At 36.1% G+C, this 19,236-nt stretch overlaps 1 protein-coding gene across 3 annotated transcripts in view; it reads left to right on the forward strand.

The window, feature by feature from the left end:
* Positions 1-19,236, forward strand: part of LOC101743146 (diuretic hormone receptor) — a 204,603-nt gene that overhangs the window by 133,979 nt on the left and 51,388 nt on the right. For 2 of the 3 annotated variants that reach the window (XM_021352745.3, XM_021352744.3), the window contains exon 3: positions 4,811-4,893. The exons of the other annotated variant lie outside the window; for it this stretch is intronic. The gene's annotated coding sequence lies outside the window, so the exon portion shown is untranslated. The remainder of the gene's footprint in view (positions 1-4,810; positions 4,894-19,236) is intronic. 3 annotated transcript variants of the gene reach the window in all.

Here is a 19,236-nt window from a genome sequence, read left to right on the forward strand (position 1 = left end):
TATACGTGTACTTTTTTTAATACGTATTATGGTATACGTACTATTTTATCTTTTATCTTATACCTTTAAACGAGCAATTCTTGTATATATATATAATCTGAATCTCGGAAACGGCTACAACGATTTTCATAAAATTTAGTATACACGGGATTTCGGGGGCGATAAATCGATCTAGCTACGATTTGTTTTCAGAAAATGTTGTTTTATTCGTGTTTTCAATAATCAACTCTTCCCGACATCTATTGGCGAATAAGAATCCTATTTTTCTTAATTGAGGGCAACTAACCAAGATGGCGTTATCAAAAAAAAATCAAGCAAAGCTCGGTCATCATCTAGTTACATGATTATGTGCATACGTGTCCTCTCGAAGAATGTCACAGCACACTTAACGTTAAGCGGCTACCGAATCTCAACGGAAAGCCAGACTTCAACCGTTTTACGAACTTTCAAACGTGAATGCCTCGAACAGAATTACTGTGGAAGACGCAACCGATATGTGAACTCACATACCAATAGCAATTATATTCGATTAGACCCTAAAGTAATTGGTTAAAATGAATTAAGCTCAGCAGACACAATGTATCACCCGTGTGTTTACTTTGTGCCTTTTGTGAGAACAGAACGTTCATTGATAATTGAATTCAACTCGAGTGAAATTACACAAAACGTAGCTTTAGTTAAAGCCATTCCCCAAGAAATGTTACAACAAATCAAACTGTTCAAAGAACCGATATCGCAACCCTTAGAAAGGTCTCTAAAGCACAGAGCAAAGTTCAATCGGGAAAATTTATTAGTAATTCAGCCACGTATTAGAAAACTAATACAAAAATTTCTTCAGCTATTGCAGAATTATCGTTATAGAATTTCTACTAAGATGTTTTTATTAACTTGACCTGCTGTGAGTTAGTATCTGTCAATCTATTCAGCGTAATTCTTAACAATTCTAAGACGTCGGATTAACTGGAAAGCTTGCACACGTATTAATGACCTACTAGAGATCCCGCAGTAGTCGAAATTCGACTATAATTAATTGGAATTGTAAGTTTGTACACTATTATGATTGTATTTTATACTTCTATAATCACAAATTTCGCTAAGACTACACTACAAGAAATATTAAGAAAGACAAACCATATTTAATCTATTCTCAATTTGACCACAGACGTCAAGAAAAAAAGTTTGACAATAAATAGTATGCATGCGTGTGTGCGTCAAATACATGGTATATAGTGTGTGTAAGTTTTTCTTTATTGATTTAATGTATCTTTTATGCATTCTTTTAAAAAAATATTAGCATTGTGCACTTCTTCTCTATATTCTCTATAAGTGTGGAAAATTTCATACTCCTCCGTCCGCGCAATTTTCGTAAAATGGGATACAAAGTTTTTGCTTCACGTATTAATATATAGATGACGATACAGCCATTTTATTATTTGGGCTTATTAGCAGGATCACCAGGCTTTCAAACATAGTTTACTAACATTGGCACCATGATTATGTTGTTATAAGCTAAGCTTATATTTATTTGTGCTCTGAAACTTGTGGTAGGGCGTCTTGTGAGCACGACGGGTAGGTACAACCACCCGGCCTGTTGTTGTCCTGAAGCAATAATGCGTTTAGATTTGAATTACCTTTCAGCAGCCGTTATACAGTAAAAACTGAGACTTAGAACTCATGTCTCAAGGCGGTTCGTGGCATTTATGTTGTGGATGTCTATGGGCTCCGGTGATCGCTTAACACCAGGTAGGCCGTAATCTCATTCACTCAATAAAACATTAAAAAATAAAAAAGGATGTAACTAATAGATAATGACTTTACCACCAGTACTTTTTTTTTTCCTACCTATGCTGTTAGCCTTGAGAGGCTATTCCAGCGTAACCTTAACTAGTAGGTGAGCTCACGGGGCTCAAACCTGACGACGTTACTAACACGAACCCTAGCAAGAGCCGTGCTTCGCAGAATCTACCACCGGATCGGAAACGCGACCCACTGAGAAGATCCGGCGAGTAACTCAGTGAGCTGTGTCTGAGGGTTAATTTACTCGTCGAGCCCTTCGTCGCAAGCGACGGGTTCGACGAGAACGGTGACCGGGAAAAACACCAATAATACAATCCAGTAATAAAAAATTACAAACACATTTATTAAAATCTATGCTTAAATTTATTTAAAAATTAAAATATGTAATTGATTTTAGTACAGGGCTCGGCGCGTTCATTTCCTACGTTAAACATTAATGATTAAATAACTTCGAAATGACGGCACGGCATTCACAAATGAATGAAATGAAAAATCAACAGAACAGAAGCATTTAATTTAACATAAAACAATTCTGCCCCAGGAATCCGAAACGAAAGTATTTGTTTCGACTATCCACAATGGCGAATGAAATTTTTTCGCGCAAATGTAAATTTCTAGCATAATCTCGACCGCCGTGGCTCTGTTTTTATTCGTGCCGCCTTAAATAAGAAGGCACTGGTATTTTTATTCGAAAACATCCATTAAAAACGTATTTATTTCGTAGATGGGCAAACGAACTTACTAATCGCGTTATCGGTGTGTTTGGTGCGAGTTTTTTGACGTCCTCGATAGCGTAAAAGTTAACTTAAATTTGTGTGCAGTTAGAACAGCTCCCCTAGCGACAAGCATAGTTAAACGTAGGCACTGAGCACATAAACATCGCGAATCGAATATCGCCGCCCACTGTGACACATTTTATCGAAGTTACAAATGTTATTCTATTACAGCTGTACCATTTTCATCATTAAATACCTACATAATTAATAAACCTTTCCATTCCAGTTATTATATTTATGCGCAGAAAAAAATAATGACGACTGGTAGAAGCTACACAGAGACCAACTTTCGAAATACCAAACCTGGTGGTAGGACCTCTTGTGAGTCCTCACGGGTAGGTACCACCACCACCACCACGCCTATTTCTGCCGTGAAGCAGTAATGCGTTTCGGTTTGAAGGGTGGGGCAGCCGTTGTAACTATACTGAGACCTTAGAACTTATATCTCAAGATGTGTGGCGCATTTACGTTGTAGATGTGTATTGGCTCCAGTAACCACTTAACACCAAGCGGGCTGTGAGCTCGTTCACACTTCTCGACACGAGCCAAATTTTTGTAAGCACTAAATGAGAATACAATTCAATTGTTCTATTCTCGAAAAACTTTCACGTACGTTATAATGCTTACAAAAGGGTTCACCTGAATAATGCTGCGTAGCACAAAACCCATTTAAGTAACACAAGTCAAAAGGCTAAAGGCCACACACATACTTTGATATAAGACCCTTCTATTATACATTTGTGCTTTGGTACATTCAATTATTTATTATTTATCTTTAGTTTTTATTGCTTAGATGGATGGACGAGTTCACAGCCCACCTGGTGTTAAGTGGTTACTGGAGCCTATAACATCTACAACGTAAGTGCGCCATCCAAATTGAGATATAAGTTCTAAGGTCTCGGTATAGTTACAACCTACTACTACCCTTCACACCGAAACGAATTACTGCTTCACGGCTGAAGTAGGCGGAGTGGTGGTACCTACCAGCCTGTGGGATCGGAACACCGTTGCATTGCTAGATACGAATGCACTGGACGCTTTATCCTTTAGGCCACGACGACGACTAATTAAATGTCGTAAAACTTGTTTACTATTAGCAAACGCAGCTTTACATGTTGCGACGTCCGATCAGTTAACCAATAGACGCTGGGTGAGCCGTGATCTGGTCTTCCCGCCTACAATAAAAAGAAAACGAATTTGAAAAACATAATTAAAATAATATTATGTACAAAACATACAAAAACTGTTTCTTTTTATTGCATTGAAGGGTATGGCCGACTGATGTTTAGTGGTTAGCTGAGCCCATAGATATTAATTACAATATGAATGCCATCAACTACTTTGAGCCGAAGCCTCAATTGTATTGTGTATAGGCACAATCTCACAATGCGCTCTACTTAGTAACAGTGATTACGCAAATCTAAAAAAATTGTTGGTATTTTTTATATTTGTTATTCCTTCATGTCATTCCTGGACATGTGTTAAGTCTGCATTTCCTTGGTAACATTTAAACTTGCGGGTTTTGGGTACCGATATGGTCGCATCGCTTGTTGTGAGAGCATTGGACTTCTTACCCACCAGGCAATAATGACTTCAAAATAATTCAACGAAACATATTAATGTAAATCAAAATAAAGTTTATGAAGTTCATTCTTCATTCAAACATTATTCCAATCATAATCAAATATTATTGAGTTACATACAACCAGATATGTCATGCCATTTATCAAAGTCGGCCTGAGTTTACTCATGAGAAACGCAAGCCTGTAAGAAGGGTGAGGTCGTATAAAACGATCGAGCATACTCGGCGTCCAGACCGTTCCCGATAACTCGAAGCTGCACCTTGACGTTAAATGTAATTTATCGAGGGCTGCACGCCACAATCAATCTATTTACGGCCACAGCTGGGTAAGATTTTCAGTAAGAAAATGTGCATTGATTATCAGCATTAAAAGCGGGAGTCACACCTTACACTTTAACTATGACGTCATGAGCTCAAGTGACTCGACAAAATGTAATCACTTAAATTAGTTTTTAATGTCTACGCAGTTTTTCTGTGTGTTATAACCGCCTTAAAATTGAAAATCAGTATGATTAGCCACAGAGTGTTGAATCGAAATTAAGATAAACGATTGAGGTATCATCAGAAAAATCGTAAATTAACCATTTTATTTGGCATACCAACGACCTATGACGTCAATGGGGTTCCATAGTAAATACGTGACGTTCTGTTGCAGTGCTATTGGAGTCCCACACTGCCAGACCATCTTCTTCAGAGAAATAATGCATCCGACAGTTTCCTCCTGACTCAACATGAACGGTATGTGATATACAAATAATTAGAAATACAGAATAAAGAACTACATGAAGAAAGAAATACGACTGTGGTTAGAAATATGAGCTAACATTTCACTAATATGGAAACTGATAAAGTCAATTTATTACGAGCATAATACGTATAATAGCCACAATAAAAATAATAAATGATCATATTTAAGACAAACATTCGGATATTAATTGTAAGTACTATTTTTGAGAGGTTTAATTTAGCAAGTTACCATTTGTCTTCAAAACCCATTTTAATACAAAATTATCCTTCGAGTCTGACTATTAAATCATTCTAAGTACATAACTTTATCTTTATCTCTAGATATCTATAATTATCGCAGTAGTTTAAAATATGAAAAAAATTAATATTTACAATTGTTTATCAGAATCAGAGAGCCGTGTCTCAAAATGAGTGACGGTATTCATATAGTTATGTCCATGGTCTCCGGTAATCATCACCTAACTAGGTGACTCAGGTGCCCCATCACCCGTTCATGAATTATTTTATAATGTCTTTTAGGTTAATCTGTCTATTCGTGCCCAAGGGGTTGGTATGTTATTAATATGTATATTGGTGACCATTTAAATAGTCATTTTGATGTACTTCATTATTCACTTCAGGATCGGCGTCATTTTTACACTACAATATATGGCTATATTAGTTTCAACTAGGAAAAATTATTTTGTTGAATTATAGCTGGCTACAATTTTTTAACAATGATCACTCAAGTGCAAATAAAAAGCGTCGTAAAGATGGATTTCTCATAATAACAAATTCAGCTATACCCTCTCAATATCGTGTTCAACTGTACAAATTATCCGTTACACTACTATTTTAATAAATGTATTTTCAATGTGAAAGATAGTATTCATAATTTGCTAATAACTGAAACGTCTACATGTTAAGAGATACGCTACAGTAAGTTCATTGCGCATCTATTAATAGTATCAAACTGAAAATAGCCTTCAACACTATAAACGGGGCTTTCTGAATAAAGCCTCGATAAAGACCAGACTTACAAATTATGTATCAATAGATTTTTATTGACGTGACAACGTCTTATAATTCGATGGAGCCGGCTGCACGCACGAAAAACATGACTCATGCGGCGTTACCTCGCTCTGAGGCGTTGCATCAAGCGCAACGAGCGACAAAGAGGCACAATCGGCCTCCGCGTTCGGCAGCGTTCGACATCTGTCTCTCTCCTACTTGAGTGAGCGATGCATCCGCGTGGACAGTTGCTATACAAAAATGAAACCATTCCATCAGTATTTTCTTATGACGTTGTCACGTTCAACTATCGTCAGTAAACCGACTTTACAGATAACCGATTTTTTATAAATAATTTATTTGGAAGAAATAATTGCGTACTTGAAGAATCTATATAGTCAAGTTATCCGCTAACACCAATCGCGTGAGATATAGCGACAATACATCAGTCTACACAACCAAAACACCAACTTCCCACGGGGTCATATTACGTCACAATATAAGAACGGTACGGAACATAGAAGCACGGAAAATGAGAAAGCTATTTTTGTCACGAATACGTCTATTTTTGCACACTAAAACGTTAAAGTTAAACATAACCTATTCTATTCTAAGGAAATTTTAAAACTATTTACACAGAATTAGAGGAGGATTCGCTAATGTCCATGACAGTGACAACTCACTATTTTATCTTAAACCAGTTTGCCTACCGTAGCAATGAAAAATCATATAGATTTACGCCTGAACGACCATATAACTTACCGACACGTAACGAAAGTGCGTTTGTCTGACTTAGTGACTCAAACACTTTCAGATTTACCTCAAGACTCAGGCTTGTAAGTGGAATAAAGTACGCAGCCAATCTGTTTTCACCCTAGTGACGAGTGCCTACTTAGCTAAATTTATAAAAAATCCTCCCATTTATCGATAAAGGGATAAAGAATACTATCCGACGATAATGTGGAATGTATACAATCAGTTTCTGTACACAGAATTACCGGTTAAAGACATCATTGAAACAGTAAGAAGCTAAAGAAACCAAATCTCCCAGCTCAATATTCCAGTCCATGATTTATACGAGAGAATGTCTCCTGTTTCATCTTTGGTGTCTGATACTTCTATTGCTTGCACATAACATCTTAGTCTAGGAGTCTAGGCCATTTGTCTAGTCTCGATTTTTCCAACCCCGTATGTATGTATAACAGGATACAGCTAAACGCCAACCAAATAACAAAGTTCATAGATTGCAAACAAACAAAAGCAAAAATGATATATTTGCTATATGCTATGGAATGAGCTCCCCTCCTCGGTGTTTCCCGAGCGCTATGACATGTCCTTCTTCAAACGAGGCTTGTGGAGAGTATTAAGCGGTAGGCAGCGGCTTGGCTCTGCCCCTGGCATTGCTGAAGTCCATGGGCGACGGTAACCACTCACCATCAGGTGGGCCGTATGCCCGTCTGCCTACAAAGGCAATAAAAAAAATTTTGATTTCAATCGAAAGCAAGAGCTTCCGAGATGGTAAATATTATAACGAGAATATTATATCGCACAACAATAATATTACATTAATTAATTATGAAGAAAAAAAAAAGTATGTATATATTATATGAAAATAAAACGCCACACAAATGGCCCTTTTTACTTGGGTACTCAAGACTGAGTCATTTGTTAAAATCTTGATTCTTTCATAATTACTTGATAATATCCACTATTAACTTGTGCTGTAATTAGAACCGAACGTTATATAGAATTCAATTGAGAACTCGACCTCATGTCTCAAGGTCCGTGATGGCATTCCGATTATGATGTCTATGAGGTCCATTACCACAGCGGGTGATCTATGAGCTCATTCACCCAACTTTAATTTAAAAAGTTGAGTAATCAATATCCAGGCATCGTCTATCGGGCGGCATACAAAAAAGCCCGCAATAATCAGAGTTTCTTTTTAGAGAGAGCAGAAGAAACAATCGATTCTTAATTTAATTTCGAAACCTTTTTGCGACGATGTTTCGTAAAGGGAATCCATTCGTGTTTTTAATCTGATATGTTGAGAGACACAACCAAATACAGCCCGTGCCGTACGTAATACAGCCTTCATCTAATAAATTCTACTCACACGAACAATATGGCAGGTGACATGTTTTTAAATTGAAAACGACGCGACGAAATATTAACTCGTAAAAATAAACTCTAAGCTGAAATTATTTCAGTACCTTCTCCTGAACTCCTTCATTCTTATTAGTTATGTCTGGTTTGATACACACATACTACCTTTTTCAAACGCAAAACAATCATGGGTTTTGGATTGAAAGACGAGAAATCGTCGACTTTAAGCTTCTACCGCAAGGTGAGCACTTTTTACTATCCACTTAACCTCATCAGCCTCCTATCAACAGTAATACTTTATTTACTTTGAGGACCTTTTTTTTTTAATTTGCCGTTCTATTCCTAATGATTTTGTGATAGCCCTTCGGCTTCTATCGAGCGATATGATTTGACCCAATTTGATCATTAGCATCTCGTTCTTATTGCTGGAGTCTAATTTATTTTCCAGTACGATCATTTACATTTGCTATTTTCGTCCAAAGACCGTGTGTAAATGAACGATAAAGATCCTTTTATACGAATATAGTTCGCTTCTATTAAAAGTTATTTGTGTGTTGTGCTAATGTGGTTTTTGTGTGTGGAATTGATTGTTTCTGTGTTATAATTCCAGGAAACAGCTTACAAGACAAGAACAGCGTTACGTATACCCAAACTTTAATTGGAATTAGAACAATGATAATAATCGAACCGAGAATCTAGCCCGACCTCGTTTTATCAATTGTTGACTATCTATGATATTCTGTGCCAAATAACATAGCTAATTTAGTTTTCACGTGCAGGATCATATTAAAAGAATTTGAGTAACACCTCCGATGCACGTTTGGAGTTTTATTTGACTGCGATTGTCATCAAATATTCAATAGAAAAGGAGATAAATAAATGCATTTCTTCTAATAAAGAAAGTATAAATTTCGTATAAAAAAAATATGTAAAAAATTCGAATGAAATTGAATCAATTGAAAAAGAAAGTTTTTATTGTAAAAAAATCGTGGGGTGCATGGTACAAGTAGTTATAAATATTTTATGAGCAGATATGAGTAGAAGGGTTATTTTGATAATATCCTGAAAAGCACCCCACGCTTTTTTACAATAAAGTCATTTTTTTGCTACACTATTTTTAATTCAACTTTATTAAAATTTATTTTCTATTTTTTAGTTGAAGTTCAATTTTTACAATATTTTTTTTAATAATGAATTGTCATCAGTTCTTTAAGTATAAGTATACCAAATTTCGAGTTAATCCGGCGTGTTGAAGGGGGTCAAAATCATGTTCAAATATTCCGTTACATACTAAGATACACACGTCTGAAGCTAATAAAAGCGTATTAAGAAAGTAGACACTTTAATAATTCTTTTCATAAATAAATTCGATAAAAAATTAACAAAAATAATGTAATAATATGTGCTACTATCTGCCGTCAAATTCTGGTACACTCTTAATACGCAGTAAAATAAAAATGTCTACTAGAATTTTGTTAATCTAGGCACTAAATTAATCATCACAATCGAATACAGTTCAGTTTGATATCTAGCCTGTTTGATGTTGTTTGATAAGTAAATTTGAATGAAAAAGAGAACGCTTTTAAGACTCGATTTTACTGCCCATCAAATTGTACCAGTCTTGAAATGAAACCATTTTCTAAGCAGTAAACTCCGATAGCAAAAGCACTACAAAAATATCGTCACTTAAAAACGAAACATTTACTTAGCATATTATGTAGAAGCCAAATTACTTCGACCAATTAAGAAAACTTTAATCACCAATAAAAATAAACAAACCGTTTCGTAGGTATGCTCTCCTAAAAACACAAAGAGAACAAAATATTTTGTAATGGAACATAAATATGACCGGGTATTCCGTGTTAAGGGTAATTTACACGTGTAAAAATATTTCCGGATTGCCTCGAGCTGATAAACACAACTTAATGATTACATCAAACACTGAATGGAAATTTTGAACAATCATTGTTTTTATTATTATAAAGGAATTATCCCTTTATTTATAATACTTATATAAGTGAAATACATTAGGTCGGGCGATGTTGGCGGCTTGAATCCCTGAGGCGAAAGATAGAACACGAAGAGGAACGTATTTCCTAACTAAAATGGCTTCTTATAAATAAGACGACTAGCGACCCGCTCCGGCTCCGCTCGGGTCTTTAACAAAAATTTCAACGACTTCGTTTTATTTTTTTTAAATAAAAGAACACTTATTGCGGCATAACTATAATAGTTAGACATATGCTGTCGACACTTTATGTAAATAATAATGTGTTCTACAAAGTGGTAGTACATTATTTTATTCTATCATCAATAGTTTTCGCAGAACACGCGATGTAAAAAATATTTTAGGTAATTTTTTTACCATTATCTGAGTTTTAGTAAGGATCCTTAATTTTTTCAAAACATATTATAGCCCATGTCACTCGAGAATAATGTAGCTTCCAAACAGTGAAAGATTTTTTCAAATCGGTTCAGTAGTTTCGGAGCCTATTCAATACAAACAAACAAACAAATATTTCCTCTTTATAATATTAGTATAGATTTAATAACGTATTTCTTATAAAATACTCGAAGTTTTGATTAAGAAAGGAAAGAGACGAATTTCATTTAATATAATGTATATCTAGTTAGTTCTACAAATTATTTTCACTGTTACTTTATTCTAATATGCGGTTGCAGCATTTAAAACTGATTTAAAACAAGCTGATTGACGATTATTCTCTTACTTTTCGACTTTAGCTTCCGTCATGGAAGTAAAAAATCAGAAAAATTGAGAACCTTCTTTTGCAACACAGAATATTAAACAAATAAGCCTAGAATTCAAATCCTAAAATATTCGTGTTCGCAACATTTAATCTATTCTGTATCAATGGAGATAAAAATGTTTTGGCATGATGTAGTACGAACGTTACAAGGGAAACATAAAGGCATGTTTGAAATTTTAAACCGAGTCTCGAAACGCGATCAACTTAACCAACAGTTCGAGCTAAAAGACAAAGCTTACAATAGAAACCAGTATATCATGGTAAAAGAAATTTATAAATTAATAACATGCCCAAAAGGCTGATAATTATATCCTCGTTCTGATGATTCTTCTTCTTCTCCATCTCTCCCTCATTGCTGAGGATCGTGACTCCGTTTTAGCTTGTCGACTGTCAGCCTCCATCGGTTCCGGTCCGTTGCCTGGTGTAGTGCAGCGCTAAGTGGTCCGCTGGTTTGCTCGGAGATCTGGTCGGACCAACGTTTGGGGCTCCGGCCTCTAGGACGTTTTCCTTCTACTTTCCCAGTGACCATCAGACGTTCCAAGTTCTGATGATTAATACTAATAAAATACAATCATTTTGAAAACCATCTCAAAATACAATGCTGTGCATGTCGTAGAAAAAAATCCATTCCAATAAAATATTTTTTTTGTCTCAGGCAAATATTACTAGGAACTTTTTCAGATTTCTTATTTATGTAAATAAAATGGCAAACAGTTCAACAAGCTCACTGTTTCATCTATTTACTTATTAATTTGAAATTAATTGTCAGTTTACTATGTTATTAAAGCTATTACTACAGCAAAGTAGCATCGGAAAGTTTAACTGTATGAAGAAGTGGCTATTATAGCTTTAGTAAGACAAATTAGAACATAAAAGCTTCATTTTAAATCATTTTTATGAACTGCTAGAAAAGTCTGACCATACTTCGGTGACAATACTACAGATGACTGGTATATTGTTGAACTATATGACCAATTCTAAAATGAATCAATTTGTTGAGCTATGTATAACTTCAATTTATGGTAATTTATGACTCCTGAAATCTTTTATAAAATTCCCAAAGTAGTAATTCAAAGACCAGACAAATAAAAACATTCGTATCATAGACGTTTTGAACAGATTAGTGAAATTAATGTAATTAAATCTTGATTTCTTGTTCAGGAAGTCGCAATTCCATAGATTATGCCTGATAAACTTTCAAGGGGTATTATTGAAGTCGAAATTTCAAGCTATGTTCAGTATCGGAGTCACATGGAACGTTGGCTTCTAATATTCTATTTATTTTTTCCCTACCTAAGCCTACCTACCCTACTAACTAGTAGGTGAGCCCACAGGGCTCAAACCTGACGACGTTGCTAACACGAACCCTAGCAAAAGCCGTGCTTCGCAGAATCTACCACCGGATCGGAAACGCGACCCACTGAGAAGATCCGGCGAGAAACTCAGTGGGCTGTGTCTGAGGGTCAATTTACTTGTCGAGCCCTTCGTCGCAAGCGACGGGTTCGGCGAGGACGATGACCGGTGTTTGAGGTACCTAGAAGCACCCTTAATGAATCGGGAGGATCCGAGAAGACGTGTTTGGGGCGACGTCGACTGCTTTCCATTCTGTCCGCAGGATCGGGAATGTAGTTACCGGCGGCCACGATGAGAGGGTTCTCGTGTCGTGCCGCTTTATTGAAATGGAATATTCTGAGATTCCCCAACAGAGCAAAACGTTATTTAAAGTAAGAACAAAGACATATTACTTAAAGACTTACAAAGTACAACTCCAACCTCGCAAGGAGTACTGCTTCCATCTCTGGTTCCGAGCTCCAAGCATCAGTTACTTCTATCTGGCTCCATAGAGAAGAGAGCACCTTTCGAACTGTTGATAATCCCGATCTCACTGACCTTTTGGAATCTCTGGGTCTACACAAAGACTTAATACATAGAAATAAATTTGGTTCCTTTTGTGTTTTTGCCGTATTTTCCATATGGAGTCTCTGACAAACGCTTTGAGATGATTCATCATCACCATCTCCTTTGCAGACGGCGATTGCTTATCGCCTTTTAGGCCATTAGCTCATCTACCTTTTATAACAATAAAAAATATCACTTATTAATAATCTGTTACTGCTGCCCATAGACTGGCTCCTAAATACAAAACCTTCAACTTATTGTTACACACCCTTCCAAAGCTTAGTCTAAAGATAGATAATCTTTAGTACTTTGCTTTCGTGTTCTTAATATTTATCTTATCAATTCGCCTGACGTCTTTTGTTTCGAAAAGCTCTGTTTTAAACTAAGCTTTCTGTTCTAAGGTAAAATAATTGACAACACAGATAATAATACGGTAAGATAGAGTTGAATAACTTTCACGACACAACCAGATCTAATTTACATAAAAAAATACATAAGCAGAAACCATAGATGTATGCATTGATATTATTGAAGGTTTGATTTCTCAGATAGAAGATTACAGACATATATAAATATAGACTTAAACCGTCTTAGAATTAAACTAGAAGTCAACAACAAATAATGCATTTATTATGAATTTTTTTGTTTCATTACCACGCTCAATGATTTCGTTGCCAATGTTTGATTAGATTATCTAATATATTCATCATTTTAAATATTAATTAAGAATAATACGTTATTTTATTTACAACAGTGTACAATCGATAATAAAACTCTACAATTAAATTGTAATCAAGTTTAAAAATTAAAATTTCACAACATTTCGGATCTCTATACTTGTGACTATCAACTCAGGTTTCATTTCATTTCATTGCAAAACGTAACTGATTTTCACGTTGTGTCAAATGCTGTGCGTGTGCAAGTCTATTTGCATTTGTAATCGTGTTGAAATTCACTAGAGAGTCATGTCTTTATCGACGCCACTAATGAGACGGTCAAATAAAAAAATGCCAAATACACGTTAAAGAAAACAAAAGCAGTACACATGTTTTTCATTTTACGAGCTCCACATTCTTCGTCAAATTAATTTTATCACTCCATGAATCCTGACATCACAGTGTACCTCCATGGAGCCCCTTTTATCATGGGATCTAAACGGGTTTTCGTCAGATCGCTGTTTCGTCGTAACGACCGAAAATCACAACTTATCTAATATAAATAAAAATGAATTACTGTTCGTTAGTCTCGCTAAAACTCTAGAACGGCTGGACCGATTTGGCTAATTTTGGTCTTCAATTATTTATGGAAGTTCAGAGAAGGTTAATTCCGAGCATTTTCATATTAATCTAACTTTTAAATTTAGATAAATATGAAAATGCTCGGAATTAAATAAAAATAAAATTTTTGTTTTTCCTTTGATGTGTCCCCCGTATGACAGTTTCCTTTTGTTTGTTTTAAGTTTATTTTATACAAAAGCTTAGGTATTTTATTTATCGATTGAGGCACTACGAAGTCTGCCTGGCCAGCTAGTTAAATATAAATATGCAAACAAGATAATCGTAAAAGTTATCACGTAAAAGTTACCACGTGTGAAAAAATTACAATTTATGATATTGCGAAATTTATATTCTATCCGCATTCATTTAAATGAGTAAGCAAGTAAAGTGTAAAGTTACCAAATTAAACGCGGTCCGATCGTGTTATTTCAATAGTCGAAATATGTAGTTAAAATGTTATAATATAAGAAATGCATATTAAATCTTTTAGTAGTTCAGAGACTGGTGGTGACTTTGACTGGTGGTAGAACCTCTTGTGAGTCCGCACGGGTAGGTACCACCACCCCACCTATTTCTGCCGTGAAGCAGTAATGCGATTCGGTTTAAAGGGTGGGGTAGCCGTTGTAACTATACTGAGATCTTAGAACTTATATCCCAAGGTGGATTGCGCATTTACATTGTAGATGTCTATGAGCTCCAGTAACCACTTAGCACCAGGTGGGCTATGAGCCCGTCCACCCATCTAAGCAATAATAAAAAAGATGTAATCTGAAATGTGTAATCATATCTTTTACAAGACATCTAACGACTTACAAATAACAATATATACACAAAATATGTATACATTATATTGAGGCAACAATACAAAAACGAAGAACATTGGAAATATTAATGCGGCTAATAATAGTCCTATACATTATGGGCCTTTGTGAGGTAATCTGTGTCCGAAGTAAACTGAATTGAGCTTTTATCTCGATTCTCAGCAATAAATAACTTGTTTTTTTTTTCTATTTATTAATATTTTTATAATTTTTGGTGATATTAATAATATATCAATACCAAGTTAATTTAATTGAGGCAAACGACAATCTTATCATAACCACGCGAATATGTAATTCTAAATTAGTCACTGTATCACGATCTGAAGTACAGCTTACTTCAAATCTATGATCGAAATATTAAAATTTAATTAAATTTAATTATGAATACAATAATCAATCAATTACAGAATAACAATCAATTTATTGATTAAATCAATTGATTGTCAAATATAGTCTGATATATAATGTTATAATTTATTATATACTAGCGACCCGTCCTCCCTTTGCTTCAGAAACATTAAATTTTATTATTGATAGCTGAGTCCGGCGATGTTAACCGCGGTTATTATCGTACCGCGAGTGACGCCGCGGGGGAAAAGACTGAAATGCCTCCTGAAACTCCTAGGCGATACCAATTACCATACCGACATACCGACGCATTTGTACCCCTTTTCATTAATTAGTTGACTTATTTCTCTTCATATTTTCAGTTCTGTTTTGTGAACCTACATGTCTTGACATCGCCACGCTTATTATATCTCCTCCTCCTCGAGTCGCGTTCCTCATGTCTGAGGGTCGTGACCACCATCACCCATGAGCTTCAATTTTAGGATCTTTTTCCACTTTCCCCTGTCCACGGCGTCATGCAGCGCGCTGTACACTGTACTGTCCAAAGCGGTGCGGATCTGATCGGACCAACGAGTATGGCTGCGGCCTCTAGATCTGTTGCCTTCAACTTTCCCTGTGATCATAAGTTTTTCCAGGTTATCGCCGTCTTTCCTCGCAATGTGACCAAAATATTCGAGGATCCGCTTCAGACATACAGTAGACAGTCTGATTTTGATGCCCAGTTGCTTCAATATCGACACGTTAGTCCGAAAGGCTGTCCACGGAATTCTTAGCATGCGTCTCCAACACCACATTTCGAAAGCATCGATGCGCATTCGGTCTGCTGCTTTCAACGTCCATGTCTCAGCTCCATACAAGAAGATAGAGAAAACAAGAGTCCGCACCAGTCTGGTTTTAGTTTTCAGGCCTATCCCTCTATTCTTCCAGATCTTCTGTAGCTGAGACATCGCACTTTTAGCCATTCCGATACGTCGGCGCACGTCAGTTTCACATGAGCCTTTGTTGCTGATGCAGGACCCGAGATACACGAATTCGTCTACAACCTCTAATCCAAGCGCCCCATTCAATCTTAGAACATTTGCTCGATCCACCACCATTAATTTCGTTTTTGATCTATTTATGGAGAGGCCTAGGCTGTTGCTGATACGTTCCATTTTGCTGAAGAAAAGAGACATTTCAGGTTCGTCTGCAGCTAGCAGGGTCGTGTCATCGGCATATCGGAGATTTGTAATATGAGCTCCACCAATGCGCACACCTCCCGACCAATCTTCACAAGTCTGCCGCATGATGTACTCTCCATATGCATTAAAAAGTATAGGTGACAGTATGCAACCCTGCCGGACACCTTTTCCAAAACAGAACGGTTGGGACACAGCTTCATCGATTCTGACAACTCCCTGACTGTAGATATACAGGCTCTGTACCAGCACTATCAGATGATTGGGTACACCAAGAACATTCAATACCTTCCACAAGGAACTCCAGTTGACACAATCAAAAGCCTTGCTGTAGTCGATGAAACACATGATGAATGGAACGTTGTATTCGCGACCCTTCTCGATTAGCTGCCTCACGTTAAGAATTTGCTCACGCGTGCCTCTACCCTTCACAAAACCGGCTTCTTCTTATTATATCTAAAGCAAAGCAATTACACATTCTCAAAGTTTCGAATTAAAGGTTCGATAGGTTCGATATTTAAATCGAAACTCTTCTAATACCCTTTAATTTGAAAATACCACAGAGAATCGTAGAAAGCCAACCGATTGAATAGCTTAAAAAAATATAATTAAAAATATCTAGAACACAGCATTAATTAAATACTTTGTAAGCGAAGGATTTTTATTAACATAATATTGTATATTTCATTTAAGAATTTTACATAATTATTTTCTTAAATGGAGAAGAAAAATTGTGTATATTTTTTTTCCTTTATTACATTGACCCACGCATCCGTTGTAATTCATGAATCTTTATTGTAAATACCTACGGACGACCTGTCCCGCGGGCATACGCAATACCGTAGAATCATCGTTTGTGTTATACCGTTTTAGAATTTCAATGAATAAACTTTTAGGAAAAGTATGAATCAAAGGGATGGAAACAAAATTAAATTGTGAATTTTCAACGGCCCGTTTAGATTTGAACCTTATTGGGAATTAAGATACAGGTGAATAATACTACCTATATATAACATTAAAAATACTTTTACGGCGACCACTGTCCGTGACCACAATAAGCGTAAATTATTCGAAACGTCAGAAAAACAATAATTATAATGAAAATCAAAAACGCGGTATTAAGCCGTAACCGAGCGCTATGACATGTCCTTCTTCAAACGAGGCTTGTGGAGAGTATTTGACGGGAGGCAACGGCTTGGCTCTGCCCCTGGCGTTGCTGAAGTCATGGGCGACGGTAACCATTCACCATCAGGTGGGTCGTATGCTCGAATGCATACAAGGGCAATAAAAAAATATGTTGCCCTATTGTATAAATAGGCGTCAATATCAGGGGCACAGTCAAGCCCGTGTCTAACACTTAGATGTTACCCTTCAAATTAGCATAAATTATTTTTGCCACTCGCGATTACTATAATATTAAGAAAATACCGCAGTACTATCTATAAATTAATACGTGAAGCAAAAACTTTGTACCCTTTTTACGAAAATGGCGCGGATGGAGGAGTATGAAATTTTCCACACTTATAGGGAATATAGAGAAGGAGGAGTGCAGAATGCTAATTTTTTTTTAATTATGCTTAAAAAATACATTAAATCAATAAAAAAATCATTACACGCAAAACCGTGTATTTGACACAAACACAGGCAAAAAAAATTTTTTTTATTTATTGCTATAATATGCGTGGACGAGCTCACAGCCCACCTTGTGTTAAGTGGTTACTGGAGGCCATAGACATCCACAACGTAAATGCGCCACCCACCTTGAGATACAAGTTCTAAGGTCTCAAGTATAGTTACAACGGCTGCCCCACCCTTCAAACCGAAACGCATTACTGCTTCACGGCAGAAATAGGCAGGGTGGTGGTACCCACCCGCGCGGACTCACAAGAGGTCCTACCACCAGTAATTACGCAAATTATAGTTTTTCGAGTTTCATTTTTATTACACGATGTTATTCCTTCACCGTGGAAGTCAATCGTGAACATTTGTTGAGTACGTATTTCATTAGAAAAATTGGTACCCGCCTGCGAGATTCGAACACCGGTGCATCGCTTCAACACGAATGCACCGGACGTCTTATCCATTAGGCCACGTTAAGCTCTTTTGTTATTGTTAAAGTCTGTGGTCAAATTGATAATATAATAAATAACGTTGTATTAATATTATCTATCTATTGTGTGTAGCTTTGGCGAAATCTGTGAATATAGAAGTATAGTCTAGAACCTAGATAGATGGAACCATAATAATGCTCAAACTAACTAAACTAATAATTTAAATCAATAATTAAGCCATAACATTTATACGTGTCAGACACACAGCGGAATCATGTTAGGTTCACTGACCACAAACGAAAACAAATTCGACATAATTTTAAAGATTCGATTTTATAAGAACTTTACCTATTATACATATTTCAAAGAGAGAATATTAAATCAAGTCCAAACTTAGCTCCTATTAACCATTTATTTATTAACTGCTCAAGGCATTAATTGACCTCGGAATTAGCTCTAATCTAAAATGTGTATCTACAAATTCAACCACTGCCAACTTTCTCGACCTTTAAACTTTGTGTTGAGTACCTACATAGTAAACTTTTGTTATCAGAAATTTAAAACAACAATGAACCTGAATAATACATTTATATACTGTTTGTTCACTTCACATAGAAATAATTGAAACTCCAAGACTGAAACTTTAAGACCACAGGCTGTTAGTCTTCTGAGAAATTCAAGTTCTATCTTTTTGATTATTGCCTGTTTGTTAAGAAAATATATATTAATTGGCTGTGTGGCTTAGAAGAACATCACCCCTATCTCGGCCTTTTGGTATCTGCCCTTAGTATTATTATAGCAGCTAATTGCGGTCACTAGCCGGCATCTACTGGTCCTAGGGGATAGGGTAAGTTGCCACTATTCTACTTATTTCTGCCGTGAAACATTGGTTCCGA

Source organism: Bombyx mori, chromosome 19 (assembly GCF_030269925.1).
Source record: "Bombyx mori chromosome 19, ASM3026992v2".
Lineage (NCBI taxonomy): Eukaryota > Metazoa > Arthropoda > Insecta > Lepidoptera > Bombycidae > Bombyx > Bombyx mori.